This window comes from Esox lucius, chromosome 22, assembly GCF_011004845.1.
Source record: "Esox lucius isolate fEsoLuc1 chromosome 22, fEsoLuc1.pri, whole genome shotgun sequence".
NCBI lineage: Eukaryota > Metazoa > Chordata > Actinopteri > Esociformes > Esocidae > Esox > Esox lucius.
The window spans coordinates 6898220-6906481 of record NC_047590.1 but is presented as its reverse complement, the minus strand read 5'-3'; positions in this window follow the sequence as shown (position 1 = coordinate 6906481).

The following is an 8262-nucleotide window of genomic DNA, read 5'->3' as shown; positions in this document are numbered from 1 at the left end:
CAATCAGACACCCAAAGGAAATACGTATAACTCAAGATGGTGATTGGCAAGTACTCCAGCCAATGGACACAATGCACTTATTCCTTCTATTATAATTGTTTTATGGTCTTAGTGATAATCATCGCTACGGTGTGAATTAAAGTATGATTGTAATTTCCTCTTTTTGTGCATATGTATACTTTATTAATCAATAATAAAAAAAGTATGATTGTAATAGCACGTGCTGAAGATAGGAGGAAAGGAGCTGACTACTGACTATGAATAAAAAAAAAAGTAATAATTAACATGAACTTTTCTTACTTTTTGGGTAAATATGGTAATTTGATGTCGTTAAATTCACTGGTTAAAACGGGTTTTGCATAATCGCCAAGACATCCCCTGTAATGTAGACCATCCTTTCATGCTGACAGTCAATCAACGTTTATACAAGCCGGTTGAAAGACGTGACAGCCCGTTTCATGTTGCCTGCTACAGGCAACATTTTTCCTACAGCCACTAATGAGCTATTCGTGTTGCACACTGGGGGGCGCAGCATCTCACATTTGAACAACCACGTTGTGAAACAGATTGTGCTGTTCTATTATTTGCATGTTCCAGGCATGTTTGTTTTGTCACCGCGTAATTAATGCCTTTGCCAACAGCTCTAATGAGCTTAATTTGAATAATTGATATAAAAGGTCTTGTAGACCTTATAATGAAAATAAGTAGTGGAAAAATAAACCACAATTGAAGGAAAAATTTAATACTGTTCTTTTCCCTTTCTAATTTAGCATATATGCACATTTTGAACAATATGATGCAATTCAGTTATTAAACTGTTAATTACTGTAAATATTCCACTAATTGATAGCATAGGTAATAATTTTCTGATTCACAGATCTATAGTATTTTCCACTTAATATTAATAAATCCCAATGTAAAAATGTGAACAATTAATTAAACTAGGCCCGAAAGATAAACCATATTATAAAAAGCTAACCAAGCCAGGTTGTGAACTGAAGGTTATGTGAATAATAATGTTGCAGGTTAAAGGTCAGGTGTTGTATGGAGGAGTGAACATGTTTAGCCATATTGCTCTATAACAGATTAATATGTAAAAGCCAAGGTCAACAAGATGCTCATGTTGTTCAACCAATACACCCCCATCCACTGAGTTAGACATTATTATTAACTACACTAGCCAACGGTGTGGCCATCCGATCAGGCGTAAATCCAACACAAGGCTAATAGTGTGAGGTGAAGAAAAGACTGGTGCCTCAGATTAATGGCTGACGAAAACAGGACACGTGACCCAGTGTCCTAATCAAGTGCAAGGCTCCATGAATTGTGCGGCTTTTAAGGTGAACGTCGATTCTATTGACTTGATTTTATCTCTCAACCTCGCTCTACTTTTCCTTGTCAAAGCGTGAGGTTCCTTCTGGGTTCCTTCTATAAACAATACAATTACATGATCCACACATACCCAGACTGCTATGGACCAAATTCGTCAGCGCTTTTTACCCCTGAAAATATTTGGCTCAGACCTTCAGATTCATGAAAAAAAGTTCTACAAGTGCGTGGCTCCTTGTACATACACAGATCCACACCGAGAGACCGGGGTTCAATACCTGTCTCTACCCTTCACCTCAGTGTGTCGACTTCGCATTTCTCCCTTCTGATTACTGCTGTCAATAAAAGCAGTTGAACTGGAATCACTGTAGTACACGTACACTTTTACAGTCTTATGCTGTTGGTGTTTATGATGGATTGGCTACTGACCCTACCCATGTGGACAGAAACCTGAATGACTTGTATCCCCACGCAACGACTCAGTACCACAACTGTGTAGACAACGTGTTGTTAAATCATTCCGGTTTGTATCACTGTGTGTGTATTCCTTGTGTTACCATTTTTTTTGAATGTGTGCGTTGTAGAAATGGTCTCTTAAGGAAGCATTTTACTGTCAGTCTATAGTTTACAGTTGATTTGAAAAGGGAAATGTTTTCATGTGTCTACTTTGACATGGGAGCTGTTTTCTCACGGCAACTCTTTCAAAAGAAGAATCTTGTAGCTTATGGGCATACAGGCAAAGAAAGGGATGAAGCCCTATTACATGAACTCTTCAGTCTGCTTCAGAGAAACTGAGCTGTCACTCAGTTTTTATTTAATTTCACATTGTAGTAGTCTTTAAGCAGGAAATGTATCTACTATCTAGTTACTGAGTTAAGGATAGCTGCACTGGTTTAGGAAACAGAATGTTTTTGTGTGAAGTCACAATAAAAAAAATCACTATCTGTCTTCAAGAGTGGTAGAGAGCCCTTTGACACAGAATAGCTCCAAGAATGTCAGGACGTCTCTGGCAATATGTAATCACACAGGAATGCCCTGAGACAATTCTGCTTTTACTTCACCACAGCCTTTCTTTCCCACGGGCACTTCAGGTCTTGAGAATCTCTTGTCCCTCTAATCACACTGACTCTGTTCCTGGAGGGACACACGTGAATATAGCACAAAGGGATAATTTATCAGAGAAGACCCCAATACTGTGTGAATGAGATCAAAAAGGGCTTTCATATTTCTCAAGAATCATCAGATATGGAACAAATCACATGGCAAAACATTTTCCCTTATGATGGATTTCAATAAGTGATCCGAATGGGACATTATCTCATTACAATGGTATAAAGGTAGGGCCTAATAACTAATACTGGTATACATTTTGTTTTTTACTAATAATCAATAACTTTATACTTAATTGATAATATATATATTTTTAAATACATAAAAAAAAAAAAGTAATACTTTGGGATGACATCTACTGATTCCACATCACTCATTTCAGATCAGTACAGTTACAAAGAGGAGAATACATTTAAATCATTAAGAAGACTACTGTAATACTGAAATAAAGACAGCATGACAGCTGGGGGAGGTTTCTTTCATTCTGGCTTTGACTGGAGCATTTTAACAAATCAAGCAGTCGCTCACAACTCATTACGTGGAATCATGAGAATTCTTCATCAGAACGACAAGGGCTTGCAAACAGTCAAACGCCCAGACATTTTTCCCCCCATCTTTATTCTCCCCAGACACATAGTGCCAGATGTCATCGACTGTAGCCTACATGGGCTGTCCCCGTCCCAGCCTCTCCCTCTCTCCTGTCTCATTCCTGCTGCTCTTTGTTCAGATGAGCTCTGTCTGAGGAGCGCACACTGACACACACACACACACTCACAGGAGTGATGATGTCACCGTTGTGATCATTACTATAGTGTGTGTGTGTGTGTGTGTGTGTGTGTGTTGGTGGTGGCCTATTTTTGACCAGGCAGGCATCATGGAGGGCAGTCCAAACGTCTGCCTCGGTGCTACTGCCTTGAGGAGCAGTGACCTGCCACCATTAATTAACGCATACACAGTGACGGACCACCATTAGCACACCGCTCTGACACACAAGACTGTGTTCTGGTACGGTTGGGTTGGATTTCTTAGTGTTGTTTTTTAGTCAAGACTACAGTTGAAAAGATCCAAGTAAATTCTATGTCATTTCTGTACTTTGAAACTCGTTCTTCTGCAAAAACATCAATGACACAGGCTACACTTTTTCTGCGAATTGTTTTTTGTTTCACGTCAAAGCTTTGATGATCACGTCAACATCTCTCTCGTTTTAGCTTACGCTTCCTATAAAGGACAATTATTACAATAGATGGAATGGTAATCTGTTAACTCCCACACAAGTCCTCAGGGATCAACCAACTAGGAAACATGATAACAAATAAAATGTAAAGATCCAAGATGTGTGATAAATTCCAGGCAAACAAGGAGACTGTAAAGATCCAAAATGTGTGGTAATATCCAGACAAATGAGGAGCTGTGAGTCTTGACAATGTGAGGCTCATTCTCTCTCTCTCTTTCTCTCTCTCTCTCTCTCTCTCTCTCTCTCTCTCCCTCTCCCTCCCTGCAAACTATTTCCCTTTACTGTCTGTTTTCATTTGAATGGAAACATCCCGTAAGCACAGGACCAGGTTTCAACAGTCTATCTATCAGGCCTGTCTGCTGATACACTTCTTTTACAGTGTGTCGGCAAAAAAATGCAGAGGGTATTTTCATGGAGTAGAAGGATACTGCACACGAGCCTGAATGCTATCTAGGTTATGTGAAATAATTTCACTTCTTAGGGTGCGTTTGAAATTAGGCGAAAAGAGCTGTGTGAGATCCCATTGTAACTCTGACATGCATTAGATAAGTGGTCAAATCAACCGTGAAAACTAGCAAGAAATGTCACAACAAAACCTTGACAGATCACAGTTTCATCTTGATTCAGAAATCCGTGCCATGAAATGTAACATTTCATCCTCTGAGCACACTGTATAAAAAAAGGTGCACGAAACAAATAAAATCCCAAACCTGCATAAGAAGGTTATGAGCTGTTGAAAAACATGAATAAAAGAAAAAGAGCTTTGGTGAAGCAATGTTTCATCCAGCACATGGATGAAGAGAGAGAGGGAGATAAAGGGAGAGCAAAAGTGCAATTTTGCAAGGGTGCCAGTTTTGACAGAGATATTTCTGAAGACTATTTGGGTTTACAATATTGAGTGATTCAATGTTTAAAAAATCCATTAGGGGTATGTTGTCTGTACAATAACTTAAATTCACCTTAAAGGCACTATCAAATGAAATTATCTTTAAAAATGTTGGCAAGCACTACAGCTCAAAGCAAATCTAAAAGAAAAATTGATAAAATGGATTTGCTGTTCAAGGTTGTTGTTTTTTTCTTCATTTTTTTTTACTCCCATGACAATCTACTGTCTTATTTTTAGAGGGAAACAGAATATCGCAGAGTTCATTTCTTGAGAGATTTTTTTTCACAGCCTCTAAGAGCATTCAATCCATATTCCACCAAAGCCTTTCCCCCTATCAGTTCTCTAGATGTTTTTCTTCTTATTCTTCCAGATAATTCCACCTTTTTTTTTTATAGATAAAGTAACTTACACTGTTAACATTTAAAAAGTCAGAACGCCCAACTCAAGGCTGTTGAAACAATAAAGATGTTGACAGACTGTCTCTATTATGGCTCTGTAGGCTGTGGCTGTCATTCTCCACCACAAGTACCTGCCATTTACAGGATATGACGTGGCCAAGTTGTAGATCTAGAGTCCCATTGGTGTGGATGATGTCATCTCTCTGACTGAAAGCAGGGTCAGCCTAATGATAGATAAGACTCCATGTCCACAACAGTCCCAAAGGAGACTATTTCTACCTCACTCCTACACTTGCCTCAGGTAAACACGGGGTGCATTTCAAATTGCACCCTTTCCCGTGCCTCGCCTAATCTCTGATCAAAAGCAGCACACTACGTAGGGAATAGGCAGCGTGGCTCCCCCCAGGCAAACGTAGGGTACTGTGAAGAGAATAGGGCGCCATTTTGGAGGTAGACATGGTCATTTATGAGTGCTTTTAGCCAGTGGAAAACTGCTGACATCGAGTGGTGTGTGCGCACATATTTGGCCGGGTGAAGATGCGTTTTTATTTGATTGCGGGCCATTTTGCCGCTTCGCTGAGGCAGTGGTGACATTTTGCCGTGATCTCATTCTCTCTCTGAGACACATCCTTCTGAGACTGAGTTGTTTCTCGACTTTCCTGGCACTAATGACTCTGATTTCCCAGAAAAGAAGCAGCAGATCACCAGTGTCTACTTATGTGCGTCGGTGTGTGCCTGTGTGTGTGTGTGTTTGTGTGTGTGTGTGTGTGTGTGTGTAGGGGGGCTCTCTTTTCTATCACTCTGTACATGTATGACAGCATATGTATGTCTAAAAGAATGAGTCACTCTTTACTAGGCTGCTATTGTTGATGACTATAAATTATTTCTCCCTGCTGAATTACATCATGAAACTATTACAGCCCTGTTCAATCAGCCCTGGAGAAATAATGGAGAAAGAAAACACATTCTGAATTAAGTGTTTCTGGCTAGCATTTTGTCTGTAAATTGTTGTTAGGTGTTTTCTGTAAAAATGTTGTTAACTGAATGAGGCCCTAGGAGGCTTTATTTCCATATTGTATCTGACCTTACTCCTCTGTTCTATGTCATATGACAGGTGGAGTAATAGATGACCGAAAGCATGTTCAGTGCCAAAATTCTCAAGGTACAAAGGCATCCCGACTCATACATCCTCTGGCCCGCCTCCTGTAGCTGGCCTTGTGCTGGGGTCAAGGGTTAATACATTCTTCACTGTCACAATGAATTCCCATGAGCCACCTGTGGTAGCTTTGCTCCCAGGCAGCTCTCAGTGTTCAAGAGTTGAGTGGTGTGTGCATAGGTGACTTTTGCAACCATTAGGTTTATTGCAAACCCCTCTTAGCCAGTGATCAATAGCTCTGTTTTCATCTCTCTTAATTGCAGAATTTCATGACAGTGAAAGAGTAGGTCTAAGATAAGGGCTTGCTTGCAGCACTACATCGGGCTACGACAGGCGAGGTTTGAGCTTCAACGCATTTTCAAATCGTGTTTGTATGCTAATGAACGTATTAGATAGTTGAAATGCAAATGCAGAAATTAAAAATGAATAGCATAGCTATGTAAACATCTTGTCTGACTGACATAGCAATGTGTTTTCATACTGTTGACTGCTCCCTTGGTGTTTCAACAGTACAGTACAATGAATTTACTTTCTTAATCATTACATTTCAGAGGTAGCTGTAGATTCAGGAATGTTACAAACAAGACAGAAAATAGTACAATAGGCTATACCTAATAGCATTTGTAAAAGCGAATAATATTTATGTACTAGGTTTAACTACTGTCTGTATGTGCTTGTCTGTATTGAAATAAAACAATATTAACAGTCCATTGTCTTAATTTCCGTTAGTGGCTGTTTATTTATTCAGTAGCTTCTTTATGTGAAGCATAACAAGAGGACCTTAATTTAATTACGTTGAAAGACAACCTTAGGGACAGTTTTTCAGCAAGAAAAAATAAGACTGAACCCGATTTTCAGCTCTACAGAAAATGCGTGTAGTTGAAATTAAACGCCTCGGTGTTGCTGGAAGGTTCCTGTGTTTAATGGAATCAGGGAGGCAGTGAGTGGGGTTGTAGTGTACGCTACAGAGGAGATGAATCTGTATTCCCTCAATGTGTCTCAGGCTAAAATCAATAAATACAATGCAAGCACAGCTCCCTGCTACACCGTCCATGATCGGTGTCCCTGTCTTTCCTCTGGACTAATAGAAAAATAATAATTAAATCCAAATCGTCGCGTTATAATTTGTTTTCCATCAGTCTCAGGAGATATCTTCTTTACCAGTTTCTTTTACTGGCTCATTATACTTTCTAATCAAGACTCTTTAAAAATCCTTTTTAGACAGACAGCCTGGTTGCCCATCCCCCCTCCCATCCCCGCGGTGTGCTTGCTGGCATTGCAGTCATTGTGCTGGCACTTATTATGTTACAAATGACAGAGGTACAGACAACGTTCTCAGTGCACGCAAAGGGGGCCTGGCCGTAGTCAGGCTACCCGGGAAAGCTGAGTACTCCTTCTAATAACGCAGCTCACAGGGGCGCGCATACTCCGCCCCCTCTCGTCGCTCCGCTGCTACCACCACCAGCCCCCCCCCCCCCCCTCCCCAACCCACTACCACCCCTCTACCTCTCACACACAACATCACCACTGCACCCCCCCCACCCCCATGCGCTCTCTTTAATGAAGATTCTCCAATGCAATTAAAAATCCCTGCGTCTTGCCGCTACAATATGACAAACACAGCCACTGTCATTTCTCATGTCTTGTCAGTCTCTGGTTGGGGATGATGCGGGGGAGGGAGAATCCACCCGTTGCCACTGGCCGCAGCCCTGTGTGTGTGCGTCTGTGTGCGTGACCGGACCCATCTCCACAGGTAATGGAGTGTGTGGGGGGGAGGGGGGTGGGGGGATCAATGGCCAAAGAGCATGGAGAACGAGCTTATAAAATGGCTTTACGTTTCAATAGCTGAATAAGGTCATTCTGCGGCTATCCTCCAGATTATGCTAAGGGTGACAGTCGGCGGACCTTTTTTTTTTTTTTGCTGTGTTTATTGCTACGTGCTTAGTACTTGGCCTGCAGTACGGACGGGTTAGCCCGTGAAGACAGTTCATTATTGCAAATTATTATGTAGAGTGATTGCAATAGTTATTTTCAGTGCCACGACAATGTTGTAAAAATGCAATCCTAGTCATTATCTAATTACAACACCTTTTAGTTAGGGCCCTTTTTTAAACTAACTTGGCAAATCACAAGCAATATGATTGCTCCC